We start from the raw sequence: 17,412 nt of genomic DNA, 5'->3' as shown, positions 1-17,412 counted from the left end.
ATCGAAGAAGGAAAAACACAGACATTGCAAATGGCTTTGTGTTCGCTCGCTGACATTTGCTTATGCTAATTCGCTATTGAGTGCCAGTGTTACTTCGCTGCATGCTGGCTCGCCTCGGCGCCATCTGGCACTGGCAGCCCATGCTCCGGCTGGCCAAGGGCTCACAACTGCAAGCGCGAAAAGTACTAGCGAAGGCAAAGGATTCGGAGAATTCTAATATTTACACATTTCATTTACAGGAGTTTATATTTTGCAATAATGATTTAAACGAATACATGGAAGATGTAGCTACAGTCCGGTAACGCTTTATAGTATGAAAGAAGTACGCCGGTATGTACTTGCTAAAGCTTCACAGTGAATTAAGTGACAATTACAAATGCACTTGCTCTATGTAAGAAAGTTGGCAGAACAAATCAGAAGAAGATCTTAAAAGTACTGCACCTGTTATTTTGCAGATCTTTTCAACGCCGTAATATAGCTCACACTGTGTGAATAGCTAATCCAGCTAAGAAAGTGCTTAATAGGTTTTGAGACCGCTTTGCGAAGAAGTGTTTCAAGGTTGCCGCCAACAGTGCACCCTTTTGTGGTTTCCAGATGGTGCAATGTTCTGGCCTGAACAAAGCAGTCTGGAATCTTGCCACATCATAAACACCAATGGCATACATCCTGAGTTGGACAAGAAATGATGCACTTCAGGCAGGCTAGAAAACAGTCAGAAACTTGACTGCTAGGAAGATACTTTTAACAGTGGCTACTGATCGGCGACTGCTTTGGAAAGCACGAATAAGCAATACATCTTTTAAGAGAATGTGCTATATTAGGGTGGTAGAGGTTGGATTTCTGTGGGCAGAGCTCATCGACACCCTTTTTGCTACTCTCTTATTCTACATTTTACAAACATTCTCAAGTTATTAAACAGTAATGAAAAAAAGGTACAAAGGCGGCTTTAGAGCGCAAAATGTTCAAACTAGAAAAGTGTCACTTATCTGTAACAACAGTTATCCTGGGAGGAAATATTTGCGAGATTACTAACCTCAGAATAATTCCCTGCTGCCAGGGGACACCCCAGAAACTACATTTTAATTTAATTTTAAAATCTAATTTCTTTTTGAAAGTCGTTTTTATCATTTACACTTTCTTTGAAACATTTTTTGAAAACAAGAAAGCAAAAAAAAAAAATGAAAAACAGATTAAAGAGAAAACAAGCATTGGCAAAGTCAATAAATCACGCTTTTTGGATATGACACGGCTTTTTTGTTGGTTCTTTTCAGGAATGGAAAAAAGAAAAATAAGCATGGGCAAAGCCAATAGGTGTCCCCTGTGCAAGAACTATTGTTTTAGCCATGTTGTATACCCGCGTGGCTTCTGTTAAGCATGGCACAGAGGAGAGTGGCATAGAGTGTTGAGGAGGAGCACACAGTGGAGTAGAATGGCATGGAGTGGGATGGAGTAGAGTGTCGTAGGGCAAAGGGTCGTTGTTTGGCATAATGTCAATTAGAGTGGTGTAGAGTGGAGAAGAGGGATGGAGTGGCTTTGAGTGTCCTAGAGTGGATATTGTAAAGGAGTGTGCTGTAGAGTGGAGTACAATGTCAGAGTGGAGTAGAGGTCAGTAGAGTGGAGTGTCATGTAGTGGAGTAAAGTGACGTGGAGTGGAGTAAAGTGTTGCTGAGTGGTGTATCGTGAAGTGGAGTAGAGTGGCACAGCGTAGATTGGTGAACTTGGAGTGTCGTACAGTGGGGTGACCTATAGTCGACGAGAGTATCGCAGAGTGGAGTAGAGTAGAGTGGCGTAGACTGGTGTACAGTGGAGTAGTGTGGAGTGTCAGAGTGAGGTAGCGTGTGCAGAGTAGAGAGGAGTGAGTGCTGTACAGTGGAGCGGAGTACAAAGGAGTATGTGGAGTGGCACAGACTGGAGAAGTTTTTTTAGAGCAGGGTGTTGTGAAGTGCCATACTTATATAGGAAAAAAGAGGTATCACCGAATAACCCTTAGACCTGGGTAGATAAATATTAGTAATTGCAAATTTTGGACAAGAATGGGGAAGTATAAACCTAGACTCCCACAGTAAACAAATTGTTATTCTGTTCAATGTCGTATTTTTGAGTTACTATGTATTTTATTTATTTGTAACAACAACCAGTATGACCTTTTATATTGTAAATAAGCTTAAATTTAATTCTTAATCATAAATTTCTAGGTGCTCCAAAAATAATAACACAGTGAAAGTGAATATTGTGATAAATAAAGTGCTAGTGTTATGTACAATATATACAAAAATGTGGTTAAAAAACAACAAACAGTGAACTTCAAAAGGATTCCTTCAAACCAGGAGTCTTGAAGTCACTATATTATTTCTAAAGTAGTGCACATTGATCATTTTTGTCGACGTTTTGACTCTTAAGACATAAATCAGAAATGGGTCATCCCCAGGACTGGGGATTCCTCTGAATTAGTAGCACCTCTATTATCCGAGGTCATCTAATGCAACAATCCCAGTATATTTCTTATTGGAGGTTGTCAGCAAAATTTATCCTTTTCATCGATCCAACATGTAAAAAATAATCTTAAGGAAGAGGGGGAGATGTTTTGAATAGCATCAATCTGTTAGTCTTACACTTTGCTGCCGTGACGAAGTGTAACTCTAAGGCTCATGTTCCTTCTTTTCAGATAAGCACGCCGCGCTGCCGGACACTGATTAATGTTCTAGTGAAGTGGAGTAGAGTTCAGTGTCACAGAGTGGAGTAGAGTGGCACAGCATGGATTGGTGAACTTGGAGTGTCGTACAGTGGAGTGGCCTCTAGTGGATAAGCGTATCCCAGAGTGGAGTAGAGTGGCGTAGACTGGTGTACAGTGGAGTAGTATGGAGTGTCAGAGTGAAGTAGTGTGTGCAGAATGGAGTAGAGTGGAGTGCGTGTTGTACAGTGGAGCGGAGTACAAAGGAGTATGTGGAGTGGCACAGACTGGAGTAGTTTTTTAGAGCAGAGTGTTGTGAAGTGCCATACAGCAGAGGAGAGTGTAGTAGAGTAGAGTGTTGTAGAGGAGTGGAGTACAGTGTTGTGGAGTGTCGCAGAGTGGAGCAGCTTAGACTGGCATATTTTGGGGTGGCATAGAGTGCAGAGGCATAGAGTGGCATGGAGCATAGTGTAGTACAACGGCGCAGAATGGAGAAGAATGGAGTACAGTGGAGTAGAGTGTTCTAGAGTGGAGTGGCACAGAGTGGAACAGTGTGTCAAAGTGGAGTGTACTAGAGTTGAATGGAGTATCATAGTGGGACAGCGTGCAGTACAGTGGAGTAGACTGAAGTGACCTAAAGTGGAGTGGCAAACAATGTGGTCTGGAGTGTTGTAGAGTGGAGAAAAGTGGAGTATCGTAGAGTGGCGTACAGTGTAGACTATAGTGGAGTGAAGTGGCATAAAAAAGAGTAGAGTATCATGCAGTGTCACAGAGTGGAGCAGTATAGAGTGTCCTAGCCTGGAGTGGCGGAGTGTGTCCTCGAGAAGAGTGGACTATAGTCTCATTATGTGGAGTAGAGTGGAGTGGAATAAAGTGGTATGGAGTGCTCTAGAGTTGAGTGTCGCAGTGTACAGCAGACTGAGGTACAGTGAAGTAGCAGAGTGTCGCGGACTGTTGAGGACTGTTGTGAAGGGGCATGGAGTGGTGTAGAGGGGAGTAAAGTGGTGTGTAGTGGCCTAGAGCGGATTGTTGTGGAGAGTGGAGTGGAGTGTCGTGGAGTATAGTGAAGTAGCGTAGAGTGAGTGAAGTGGAGTGGAGTGTAGTGGCATACAATGGAGTAGTTTTGTAGAGTGGACTAGAGTGTCAGAGTAGAGTGGCGTAGTTTGGAGTAGATTATTGTAGAGTGGAGTAGGATAGAAATGGAGTGGAGTAGTGGCATGGAGTGGAGTAGAGTGGGTTGACAGTGGCGTAGAGTGGGATAAAGCAGAATGTCAGAGTGAAGTGTCAGCGTGGAGTAGTGTTGTCAAATTGAATGGCATTCTGTGGAGTGAGTTATGTGATTATGTGCCAGCTCAAGATCCTGTCCCTGTGTGTTGAATTTAAAAAGGTGAGCCCAAAATCCTGGTGAGTGGGGAGCATGTCAGAGGGTATGGAGGGGGTAGAGTCGGAGTAGTGAGAGTGACGAAGATGCCAATGGTAAGTAATGGGTGGGCTCTTTAGGTTTAAGATACAATAGATCTCAAAGAGACATCGCATGTGTACAGCCTCAGACGAGACCAAAAAAAGTAATTGCTGATGCTGAACAGTACCTCCAAAAATAAATAATTCTCAAACAAAATGATATGTATACATGAGTCAAGTGTCATAATGCTACAGAGGCCCACCCTTGATGACGAATTGATGTATGCACTCGTGTCCTGGAGAGGCTATAATTTTGGCTTTTTTTCTAATGTTGGCAAACCTTGGGACAGATTGCAAAAAGTTAACAAGCCACATTACTACCAAGTTATTAGACCGGTCAGCTCCTGCCGTGGTTTGCCCTGTCTTTTAGCTTCTGACTGCCTGTTTTCGACCCTGTGCTGAATTTCATTTTTGCTGGCTTTAGGAATCTGGGAACTTTACCACTGCTGACCAGTGCTAAAGTGCAAGTGCTCTGTCTGAATTGTATTGGTGATTGGTTTATCCACGATTGCCATATTTGATTTACTAGTAAGTCCCTAGTATAGTGCACTATGTGTGCCCAGGGCCTGTAGATGAAATGCTACTAGTGGGCCTGCAGCACTGAGTGTCTCACCTCCCCGACTCCATGGGGGGTGAAGGAGGGGATGCGTGTGTGCGTGTCTGTAAATACTTTACACATTGCCTCTGAGATAAGCCTGAATGCTCGTGCCAAGGTACAAAGAGGGTGAGCAGGAGTGGTCTTAGCTGTGTGGCTCCCTTACCCTGACTACAGTGAGGGTCTCTACTTGGACGGGCGCAAACCACTGCCAACTAGAGACCCCATTTCTAACAAGAATAATGAAGAAAAAAAATTCCTAGCACTGATGAACAGCTGGAGAGACAAATAAAAAGCTGAGGTTGTTCAGGGGAAGGTTATTTGGGGTCTCTCCTAACTTGCCCCCAAAAAGGGGGAGGGTTTTTGTGCTCCCATACCTTACTCCAAGGGAATGGGGGTATTTTATACCCCCTGACCACCTTGCCCAAGGATGAGAGTTATTAGTAGCCTCCTTCTCACCCCACTTACTTAGATAGAAATATTTCATGACCAACCCATTCAACAGGGCACCAACTGCAGTTAGATTAAAGGTTACTCGGTCAATGATGTACATCTGTTTTAAAGCATTGCAATGGCATATGAGAGGATAACCCACAGGACTGGACTAAAAGCAGCAGCCCTGGAAAATTAAACTATACTGAACTATACTGTTCCCTGTACTGAACATAGTGAGTAAAACTGACCAATCAAAGAAGGGCTTTTCTTCCTTCAGTATTTTTTTGCAACACCTTTTCATTATACAACCTTGTTTAATCACTGGATGGATGGGGGTTGGAGACTGGGCTGCATTGCTCAATAAATAATAAATGAATAGTTGAATGGTGACAAGTGGGTGGGTGAATAAACAAAAAAAAAAATATGACAATGAATAAAGACTTTTAGCTACATGGGGCAAATGGTCTCAATACACTTACCAAGGATGGGTGCTCTGGTTCACATTTTAGCTTCTGCACTATGATACCACGCTTACCAAGCATGAATATCACCAATCCAGATGAAACAAGCGAAGCCTGGAAGCATTTAACACAGGGCACTTATTTAGCACTTCAAATATAAACACAAAGCAATAAGCTTTGATGCAGAATGGGAGAGTGAATGAGAGAACCATGCTGTGGCTAAATTACACAGGTTGAAATCAGGAAACTTTGCATAAATCCTGCCTTGCAACTGACCACACTGTGATTCCAGGCAATTACTTTTTATTTCATAGGGACTCCTTTTCCTTTATCGTCACATGAGAGTACCATGGAATAGATCAACTATAATGTTACTCCATCTATTGTAACAAAATCTGGGCCACATATAGGAGGCAAAAGACAGCTGCCTTTCCTCTTGGTTCACTAATAGCATCGTCGCCAGGGAAGTGGTGGTGGGGAGCATGAATGTTTTCAAGTTAATGATTAGAATCTGGCACTTCTAACAATTGCCACCCAGTGAAATTGTATGATTTAATATTGTAAACTGAAAGGCGTTGCAAAGATCACATATAAAGACTATTTATCGTATAAGTACTGGACTCTGACAATGAAAGACTCCTCACCACCTCAAAGCCCTGAATGTCAGCACTGCTCGTGAAGACCCTGCAGGAGGCAGGAACCAAGCAAAGCAAAATAAATGATTATGAAGTTCCCTTTAAAAATAATGTATTTTATATTGTTTATTTTTAAAGTGCCTTGGCAAGAAATGCCACAGGCCCATTCCCATCAAAATGGCCCCCACCCAAAGTGAAACCAGCCCCCACCCTGCTATCTTACTGTGAAAGCACTAGTGGCACCAGCAGAGGCCTGCTCAGCCACAGAATTAGAAAGGCATGCTAAGACTTCTAAAACAACAGAAAAACGCAATGGTTACTTAGTAGTAGAAGTACATTTGCAGCCTGAAGAGTTTTCTGGATTCACATGCTTTGCATTATTCCACCATCTAGTGGTTGAGTCAGGAATTGTCCTTTTTCCCTCTTTTTTTTTGTGGGCGTCTACCACCATTTGGTGGTACTTCTGTCCCGTATGTATCGTCAGATGGCACCCAGGATGCTCCTGTGCATAGTAGGCATCTTTAGATTATTTTTTCTGTCTTCTTTTTTTCTATATTTCTTTTCTTTTCCCACCTGATTATGTTAACCTCCCCTTTCCGGGAAGGCGGGTGGGTCGCATGTGAATCCAGAATACTCTTCAGGCTGCAAAACTACTCCCACTGGTCTGCAAATATTTTGTTTTGAAGCATGAATCCTTTTCTGAATTCACATGCTTTCCAATTATGTAGCGGTATCCCCTCCATTGTGTTGGATGGGTTAAAAAGAGGAAGTGTTTGCAAACTGGTGATATAGTACTCTTTGACCCGCCTGTGCCTCTTTGTTCATTTGAATGTTCACACAATAGTGTTTTGTGAACATGTAAGGATCTGCCCATGTTGCTTCTGCGCAGATTGCCTTCATAGGTCCGTTAGCTAGGAACACTAAGGTTGCGCCCTTCTTTCTTGTTGAATGTGCTCTAGGATGTGTGGATTGTGTTAACCCCACCTTCACATAACATGTTTGTATTGTCTCTACAATCCATCTTGATATCAGTCATTTTGTTGAACCCATGGGCGCTTTTGCAAAGGATACAAATAGTTGGTTTCCCTTGCGAAACACTTTGGTCTTTTGCAGATAGTATATCAAGGCCCTTCCTTACATCCAATTTGTGAAGGCTCTTTCTATTTGTGGTTCCTTGAAGAACACTGGTAGTTGTATGCTTTGATTAATATGGAAACTGCTGACTACCTTTGGTAGGAGTTGTGGTTTGGTTATGAGGACTACCTTGTCTTGTGTATCAATCTGTAAGTATGGATCCTGAATTGTTTGCGTTTGCAACTTGCTGACTCTTTGCAGTGAGGTGATGGCAATTAAGAAAGCAGTCTTAAGTGTGAGTGATTTGAGATCCGTTTCGTGAATCGGTTCAAATGGTTATTCCATGAATTGCATTAATACTGTGTTCAGGTTCCACATACGTGCTGGGGCTGATTTTGGTGGTGCAATTCTAATTAATGCCTCTAGGAATCTCTTCACTACTGGCGAAATGAATAAACTATCACACGAGGTGCTCCTGGTGTACGGTACTATTGTTCCTAGGTGTACATTCAATGATGAGTAGGTTAGCCCACTATCTAATAGATGGGTGAGATATTTTAATACAGTCTCAAGTGTTAAATTTATTTCCATCTTCTCATTTTTTGTGCACCAGTGAATATATCTTTTCCATTTCGCTGCGTAATATATTCTTGTGGTGGGCTTTCTAGCCCTCTTAAGAATTTCTATTGCTCTGGTTCTCAGATGTAGATGTCCGAACTCTATGCCACCAGGCTGAATGTTCTCGGTTTTGAGTGGTACACCTTTTCCACCTGCATTGTTAGCAGATCATTCTTTGTTTTAATTTTTATCATTTGTTCCCTGGAAAACTCTAGCAGTTCGGAGTACAAAGTCTGTCTGGCCCATTTGGGGGTTATGAGATTCGTCCCTGGTTGTTTGTCTTTTTCTAGTACTTTGTATATTATGGGAATCGGTGGAAAGGCAAAAGCAAATCTCCCGGACCAGTTTAGTGACAGGGCATTCCCTCTCACGGGTAGTGTGGAAACCCGGAGTCAAAGTTTTGGCACTTTGTGCTTTCCGCTGTTGCGAATAGGTCTATTTTTGGTCTTCCCCAGGCCATGAGTATCATTTCCAGAGTTTACTGATTCAATTCCCATTAGTGTCAACAGCTTGCCTGTCTGCTTAGTCTGTCCGCCTCCGTGCTTTCCTTTCCCCGTAGGTGGATGGTAAAAAGGTTAATCTTCATTGAGATCATCCAATGCCAAATGTGTTGCACTAGTAGTGCTCAGCATGTATGACTTTGTGCCTCCCTGCTTGTTCCGACAGGTCATAGTTGTTGTGTTGTCTATATCAGCACAGTCTTTCCTGTGACATACTTTTGAAAGGCTTTCAGAGATGGCAAGACAGTTTTCATCTCCAGAATGAAAGCATCGGTGTTGTTCCACAGGCCTCGTATTTTAGGTTCCCTGAATATGCACCCCACTCCTTGTGGGCCGCATCCGTTGTGATGCTCGCTGTGGGGGTTGGTGTCTTGAATGGTCTTCCTAGAGGCACCTGTTTTAATTTCCATTATAGTGCTTCCCTTTGTATTCTTGCTGTGACAACCACTAGATCCTCCCAAATTCCATTGGTTTGTCACCATTTGTTGCAGATCCATTTTTGGAAAGGTTGCATGTGCAGTCTTGCATGTGTTATTAGTGGTATGAATGATGCTATCATGCCCAATAATTTCATTACTGTCCTTACTGTCAGAGACTACCTCTTCTGGTAGAGCGGAAGTTATTTTGGCACTGCTTCTATGCACTTTGGTATAGGGTATGCTCTCAAAGACCTTGAGTTTATGGTTGCATCCAGGAACACCTTTTCTTGTTCTGGATGGGGTGAGGATTTCTGGTGACTTATGGAGAAACCCAGTCATTCTAGGGTTGACATTACTGTTTCTATAACTCATTTGCATTTCTGCTTTGTCTTTGCTTTTTACAAGCCAGTTGTCCAGGTATGGATATACATGTACAACTTACACCTTAAATAAGCTGCTAGGGCAGCAAGACACTTTGTGAAGACACGTGGTGCCGATTTTAGGCTGAAAGGGAGCACTGTGAACTGGTAATGAACTTTGTCTAGTACAAATCTGAGATGTTTTTTCTGTCTCTGATTCATAGGGTTATGTAGGTACACACACTTGAGAGCTAGGTTTGCCATGTAATCTCTTTGCTGTAAGAGAGGAAGGATTCCTTGAAGCACTGCCATTTTGAAGTGTTGGGAGTGAATGCATTTTTTTAAGAATCTGAGGTCTAGGATCAGTCTCAGAGTTAGGTTTGGGAACCAGAAACTAAGGTGAATAGTTTACCTTGTTTCTTTCTCTTTTGGGCACTTTCTAGATAGTGTTCTTTTTTAAGAGTTCTTTGACCTCTTTCCTTAATTGTAGGAGTTCTTCTTCTCAAAACTTATTTTGTTTTGGTGATCTTTGAGGGGTTCTTGGTTTAACACTATGCAATAAACCTTGATGTATCACATTTAAAATCCACTTGTCTGATGTCAATTCTTCCTACTCCATTGGCAAGTGTTTTATTCTGCCTCTCACTGGTGTTATGTGAGTGACCGACTTGGGTGGTGAGTCACTTGCTTGGTGTTCCTTTCCTTCATGGGATTTGGACTCTTCCCTTTCCTCTTGCGTGAAAGGAGTGTCTGGCAGGATGTCACCATTGTTAATAAGGCAGTTGTTGTGTGCCCTGGAGTGAGCTGTTCTGTTTGTTGCTGGCCCTGAGGGAACGGTGTTCTACCTGCTGGCCTTCTTGCTGTGCTGCTTCCTCTCCTGAATGAGACCCTGAACTGTAGAGAGATCCCATGGCCTTGGCTGTGTTGCTGTCCTTTTAAAAAAAAAAAAAAAAAATTAAGGACTCAACAACTGCTCATCCAAACAGGGTGTGTCTCGTAAATGCTATGTTTATGATCAATGCCTGCACCTCTGGTTTAAAACCAGACACCCTTAGCCAGGCATGCCTCGTTAAGGTGGTACTAGTACACATCTGCCGGCTGGCAGTGTTAGCTGCAACTGGAGCTGATTTAAGGCAGGTGTTTGATGTTACGTCCTTCCTGCACTCTTGGCTCTCTTCTTGTATTCTTCAGGAAAGTGCTGCATGACGGATTCCATTACATCCCACTGCTGATGGACGGATTGCTATCAATGCGCTGGAGTTAGCAATACGCCACTGTGTTGCGCCCTCTCTTTCCATCTTCAATCCCACCACGTCTAGGCGTTTACTCTCCTTTTTGGGTGGGGGTCCCGTTGAAGTAGGGGCATTGTTTCTTTTCCTGGCAGTGGAGAATATTAGACAGTGTGCTAGAGCTTTGCTCTATATGCACCTTGGGTCTTGTGTTGAGGGTTTATATTTCTTCTCAACTCTTGGCGTGACTGTCTTGGTTATTGCAGGTTCTTTAAACGCCTCCTTCCATGGTCCAAAATGCTTGGTAGCATTGGTAGGTACAAATTACCACTGTGAGCAGGCATTAGTGACTCTAAAATGAGCAAGAGTCTTCTTTCCCCCTCTGCCAGTTGTACCCAATAGGTGTTAACAGCCGTTTTGATAAGGCTATTGTGCAGCAAGAGGTCGTCAGGGGTTGATGGCTTTGAGGGGTGTATATCCACTACTTCCCTCTGGTGAGACTGTCTCCATTTCAACCCATGACTGGTTGTCAAAGCCCCCTGCTCCTTCTGTTTCCTCTGAGTAAAATAACTCCTCTTCAGGTTCTTCCTCCTATGTCTCTGGTGTTACTGGAGCTTCCAAGTGGATTGGTTGTCTTTTACGTCAAGTGCTGTCAACGGTTTTGTTGGACTTTATAATTCTTTTAGGGACTCGTCGAATTAGCATTTTCTTTGAAGGATTGCTGCCATTTCGGCCTCTAAACTTCTCTTCTTTTTCTCAACCTCCTGCACCTTCATTTTGGCGTTGGGCATTGGTGAAGGCCTCCTCTTTGGTGTTATCAGTTCTGTCACGGTCTTGGTCTCCTCCTTCGGCTCCCCTTGCGCGGTTGTCAATATCAAAGCTTTCTACAGTGTTTTGGCTGTCTTTGTATATATCTCCTACCCACCCCCAAAACCGTGAACCCCTCTTCCCACCGATTCATGGGTTTAAGGAAATGCCTCCTTGGCATAGTTACCCCCTAACCTTTTGCCTTTGCTGATGCTAAGTTTTGATTGAAAGTGTGCTGGGACCCTGCTAACCAGGCCCCAACACTAGTATTATTTCCCTAATCTGTACCTTTGCTTCCACAATTGGCACAGCCCTGGCACTCAGATAAGTCCCTTGTAACTGGTACCCCTGGAACCAAGGGCTCTGATGCCAGGGAAGGTTTCTAAGGGCTGCAACATGTCTTATGCCACCCTGGGGACCCCTCAACCAGCACATGCATACTGCCTCACAGCTTGTGTGTGCTGGTGGGGAGAAAAAGACTAAGTCGACATGGCACTCCCCTCAGAGTGCCATGCCAACCTCACACTGCCCGTGGCATAGGTAAGTCACTCCTCTAGCAGGCCTTACAGCCCTAAGGCAGGGTGCACTATACCACAGGTGAGGGCATAGGTGCATGAGCACTATGCCCCTACAGTGTCTAAGCAAAACCTTAGACATTGTAAGTGCAGGGTAGCCATAAGAGTATATGGTCTTGGAGTCTGTCAAACACGAACTCCACAGTTCCATAATAGCAACACTGAAAACTGGGAAGTTTGGTATCAAACTTCTCAGCACAAAAAATGCACACTGATGCCAGTGTGCAATTTATTGCAACATACACCAAGAGGGCATCTTAGAGATGCCCCCTGAATACCAATCCAACTCCTAGTGTAGGCTGACCAGTTTCTGCCAGCCTGTCACACACCAGACATGTTGCTGGCCACATGGGGAGAGTGCCTTTGTCACTCTGTGGCCAGGAACAAAGCCTGTACTAGGTGGAGGTGCTTCACACCTCCCCCTGTAGGAACTGTAACACCTGGCGGTGAGCCTCAAAGGCTCACCCCTTTTGTTACAGCGCCCCAGGGCATCCCAGATAGTGGAGATGCCCGCCCCTCTGACATACAAGCCTGCAGAGAAGACGGACGACGACAACTGCTTTGGCCCCAGCCCTACCGGCCTGTCTCCAACTTCGAAAACCTGCAACCAGCGACGCATCCGACAGGGACCAGTGACATCTGAAGTCTCAGGGAACTGAACTGAACTAAAGGACCAAGAAACTCCTGTGAGCAGCGGCCCTGCTCAAATCCAGCAACTTCTTTGCAACAAAGAAGCAACTTTTCAAGACTGCACGTTTCCCGCCAGAAGGCTGAGACTTCACACTCTGCACCGACACCCCCGGCTCGAGATCCAGAGAACAAACACAACAGAGAGGACTCCCCGGCGACTGTGGGCCAGTGAGTAGCCAGAGACGACCCCCCTGAGCCACCACAGCGATGCCTGCAGGGAGAATCCAGAGGCTCCCCCTGACATCGACTGCCTGTAACAAGGGACCCGACCCCTGGAACCAGCACTGCACCCGCAGCACCCAGGACCTGAAGGAACCGAACCTCAGCGCAGGAGTGACCCCCAGGCGACCCTATGCCTAGCCCAGGTGGTGGCTGTCCTGAGAAGCCTCCCCAGTGCCTGCCTGCACCGCTAGAGTGACCCCGGGGTCCCTCCAATGAAATCATTACTAAACCCGGCGCCTGCTTTGCACACTGCACCCGGCCGCCCCTGTGCTTCTGAGGGTGTGTTTTGTGTGCCTACTTGTGTCCCCCCAGTACTCTACAAAACCCCCCTGGTCTGCCCCCGAGGACGCAGGTACTTACCTGCTGGCAGACTGGAACCGGAGCACCCCCTGTTCTCCATAGGCGCCTGTGCGTTTTGGGCACCTTTTTGACCTCTGCACCTGACCGGTCCTGAGCTGCTGGTGTGGTAACTTTGGTGATGCCTTGAACCCCCAACAGTGGGCTGCCTATGCCCCAGGACTGAGACTTATAAGTGTTTTACTTACCTCACAAACTAACCTTTACTTACCTCCCCCAGGAACTGTTGATTTTTGCACTGTGTCCACTTTGAAAATAGCGTATTGCAATTTTTACAAAGACTGTGTATGATATTGCTTTTATTCAAAGTTCCTGAAGTATCTAAGTGAAGTACCTTGCATTTAAAGTGTTTTCTGCAAATCTTGAACCTGTGGTTCTTAAATAAACTAAGAAAAGATATTTTTCAATATAAAAACCTATTGGCCTGGAGTAAGTCTTTGAGTGTGTGTTCCTCATTTATTGCCTGTGTGTGCACAACAAATGCTTAACACTACCCTCTGATAAGCCTACTACTCGACCACAGTACCACAAAATCGAGCATTAGAATTATCTAATTTTGCCACTATTTTACCTCTAAGGGGAACCCTTGGACTCTGTGCACACTATCTCTTACTTTGAGATAGCATATACAGAGACAACTTCCTACAATTGGCCTTCTTTGGTTTTGGGCTGGCCTTTGGTCGACAGTTTTGGCACCAAGGCTGCCTTCTTGGACTTTTTGTACGAGGACTTGGAATGTTCGGTGCCTTTCGACTTCTTTGTTACCTTATGCCTTTTCTTTTCAGTGTCTAGCGTTGCCTTCTTCTCTGCCTGTGTTTTCTCTGCGTCCTGAGTGTATGTCTTGGCATCAGACTGCTCGCCATATGTAGTTTCGGCATCCTGATGTCATTGTCATCAAACAGGCCTAACTTCTTCAGTGATACCTGTGTTCTTTGGGTGGCCATGGTGTGTTGCTGCAGTCTTTGCCTACGACGTACCTGCAGAGTCTTCACCATGAATGTGACACAGGCCTCACAATCCTAATCCGGATGATCCTTCAGAAGGCAGAGGTTACAGACCTTGTGAGGGTCTCAGTGAGAACTTGTGGTGGCAGTTGGGACAGAATTTGAAGGGGTGCTTTTTCATGTCCTCTACCTGCCCTCATTCTCTGACCATATGGCTGGTTCCGACGAGTTCCCTTACTGGGGAGGGTCAGCCGAGAAGGGTGCCCTTCTCTCGTTGTTCTCTTAGTGTTTTTTCGGTGACAATGGTTTTCTGGTGAAAATGTATATTTTTTTCGAAGAACTTTTGGAGCTTCTGGACCCAATGGCAGAAAAAAGAATCAGAAGATGGCTACTATGCACAGGAACATTCTAAGCTTAGTCTGACACAACACAGGGGACAGTGATACCACCAATTGGTGGTTGACGAAGCCCACACAAAAAAAAACCAAGAAGGACAACTCCAGACCCAACCACTAGATGACAGAATAATGAAAATCACGTGAACCCAGAAAAGATTCTATGCAGCAAAACAGTATTTACATTCTGTGTTTAAAAAATAAAAAACTTTGGACAACAAACCTTACAGAGATCTGGAAAGCAAGTAGATGAAAACAAACTTGAAAAATGGATCATGTACACTGGCTTTCTATTGAAAATGATAAGTGGAACACTTTGTAAGGTACAGGATTGCTACTGTAGCATTTACTGTAGCATTTCAACAAATGAATAGTCTTGCTACATAAATAAGGTTGAATTCTTCTGACACAGTCCTAGCTAGTGAGCACGTTTAAGACAACTGGCATTTTTTCTAAATTTTTCCAGAACATGAAACAATAAAAGGCTAGACTCCCTGGCATTCAGGACTTTCACAATGTGCCAACCAGAGCCAAAAAGCCAGCTGGACTGAAACCCCCCAGCAACCCACAGAGTACAACTTGAGATGAGTTCTAGGTAACAATCAATACTATGAGGTATCACACACAATCACTGGGGCCCCAAACCCTTTTTCATTTTGAAAAGACACATTTAAAAGCACAAGGAACCCGTAATAGTTTAAAGATTCATTATTTTAAAATCAAAATCATATCCTAGTGCATTCAACATGAATAGTAACGATTATAAAAATCAACAAAATATTGTCAACCAGGTTTAATACAAGAGGAGACAGCAAATAATAGTGTACTATACTAGTGATATTATAAAGCTTTCTCTAAATTATTAACTCCAAAACCACCCTCATCTCTTTGGTTGTTAAAAGTAGCCTCAGCATCAGGAAAAGGGTTCAAATTAGAGTTTCAAAGAAGGTTCACACCTGCATAACTCTTCTGAATAATAGTGCCAATGTTCACCCAAATGGCAGAGTGCGCTATTCTCGTCTACGTCAGCAGGCAGGTCGATAAGCTCATTGAGCAAAGGCTTAATGTGCCTCCCGGTAACCTACAGCAAAGGAAGGTGATACGGTTCCATAGGGCCTCTGTCACAGGGCTCTGGCACAATTTCCTCTCTATTCGCCACACTCTGTCCTTAGTTTGTATATTGTATCTGATCATTGTTCAGTCTTTCAGAAAAAACAATTAGCAGAAAATGCACTGACACCATTTCACTTACATTTGTGAAACCTTGCTGTTTAAAAACAATATGTATGAAACCTTGTCCATTACTGAAAAACATTCACTGGAACAGAACATTCTATTAATAATCAATAACAATGTGATTATCAAGTAAGCTTGATAATCATGCTGTAATGATTTATGACCTGATAACAATTTTATTTCATATTCTATTTACCATTTATATACAACAAACCAACATATATAATTCAATAAAGGGGATACCTAAAAGGAAAAATATAAGAACATACACATGATGCACGGTGAACTTGTCACAAATCAAAATGGTCTGTTTCAACTGTCTTGCACCAAATGAGTTTCAGAGACATACTTGGAGAAGGAAACTAAATGCAAACGTCTGGGCTTACAACCACTTATTAGTACTAACTCAGGAAAACATGAATGTTCCTTTTGTTAACAGAAATCACCTAAGAAGTATTATCCTTGATTTACTAAACTTGATCCATCCCTCACTGTCTTGTGTTTCTTCTTGGAAGACCTCTACAAGCGAAGTTTGGTCACAGTCTAAGGCAAACTATAAGTATGAACAAATATCAGCTAAACTTAGATCTCATATTTCATTCTAATTTGTGGAAAATTCACATATAATCTCTTCACCAGCACAGCATTTCTCTTCACACACAAGCACCATTGCAATAGCAGTGTCTTAACGCTTTACTTGCTAAGCTAAAGCAGAGTTAATGTAATGGACCCAACCTGCAACATTTTTCCATATGATTTTCAAGGCTCCAGGCACAAAAGGCCATTCATGCAAGTATATGAGCCTCCACTGGTAAAAGTGACGCATGATAAATAATCATGAGGACAAAATGAATTGTTCAGAACTTTGACAGTGCATGAAACGTTTCTGACAATTTTGCCAGGGTTTAACACAATGGTTCTTCTGATAGCAGTACATAGCTACCAGCTTACAGTTATTTAGACAGAATTATCTAAAGTTGAAAGTTTGGAAGACATAATATCTAGACTAAAACATCCAAACAAAAATATTTAAATGCTAAAACCTTCAATGCCAACATATCTGAAACTTAAAATATCTAAAAGCCCAAACATTCACATTCAAATCATGCAATTAAGGTAAATGTTACTATTTACAGTTATAAATACATATAAATACATAATAACAATTTATAATGGCATGACAAAATACTGACGACTAAGGTGGTCATTATGGCCCTGGTGGTCTTCTGACCGCCAGGGTTAATGTGGAGGTATTACCGCCAACAGACTCGCGGTAATGACCGCCAAATACTGACCATGGCGGTGAACCCTCCCATAGACAGCCAATGTACCACACCAACTGCCAGCGCAGTACGACCACTGAACACGGCGGTAGCTACATACAGGCAGGCGGAAGACAGGATCCGCCCACCACATTATAATATAGCACACCGCCAGGATTTCCAGGGCGGTAGCAACGACACCAAAATCCTGGCAGAAACACATCATATAAAAAGAGACACTCACCTCCAGGGACACACAGGAGTCAGCAGCCGCCATGGAACTCGAACGGCAAGTCTTCCCGATGCTGTACCATGCCATGGCCATCGTGCAGCACCGACGACGACGGTGAGTACAGCCGCCTAACACACAAGGAAGGGAAGGAGGGAGGGAGGGGAGGGTGACACACACACACATACACACCCAGAAACATCTGCAGAGTAAAACAACAGTAACAGAACCACGGAGC

The 17,412-nt window shown here is 43.6% G+C and overlaps 1 protein-coding gene across 1 annotated transcript in view; it reads right to left on the bottom strand.

Moving 5' to 3' along the window:
- POLR3B (RNA polymerase III subunit B) overlaps window positions 1–17,412 on the bottom strand; it is a 776,005-nt gene that overhangs the window by 486,838 nt on the left and 271,755 nt on the right. The window lies entirely within an intron of this gene.

This window comes from Pleurodeles waltl, chromosome 4_1 (genome assembly GCF_031143425.1).
Source record: "Pleurodeles waltl isolate 20211129_DDA chromosome 4_1, aPleWal1.hap1.20221129, whole genome shotgun sequence".
In the NCBI taxonomy this organism is placed as follows: domain Eukaryota; kingdom Metazoa; phylum Chordata; class Amphibia; order Caudata; family Salamandridae; genus Pleurodeles; species Pleurodeles waltl.
Note: the sequence above shows the minus strand (reverse complement) of the source record. Positions and strands in the feature narration are given on the sequence as shown.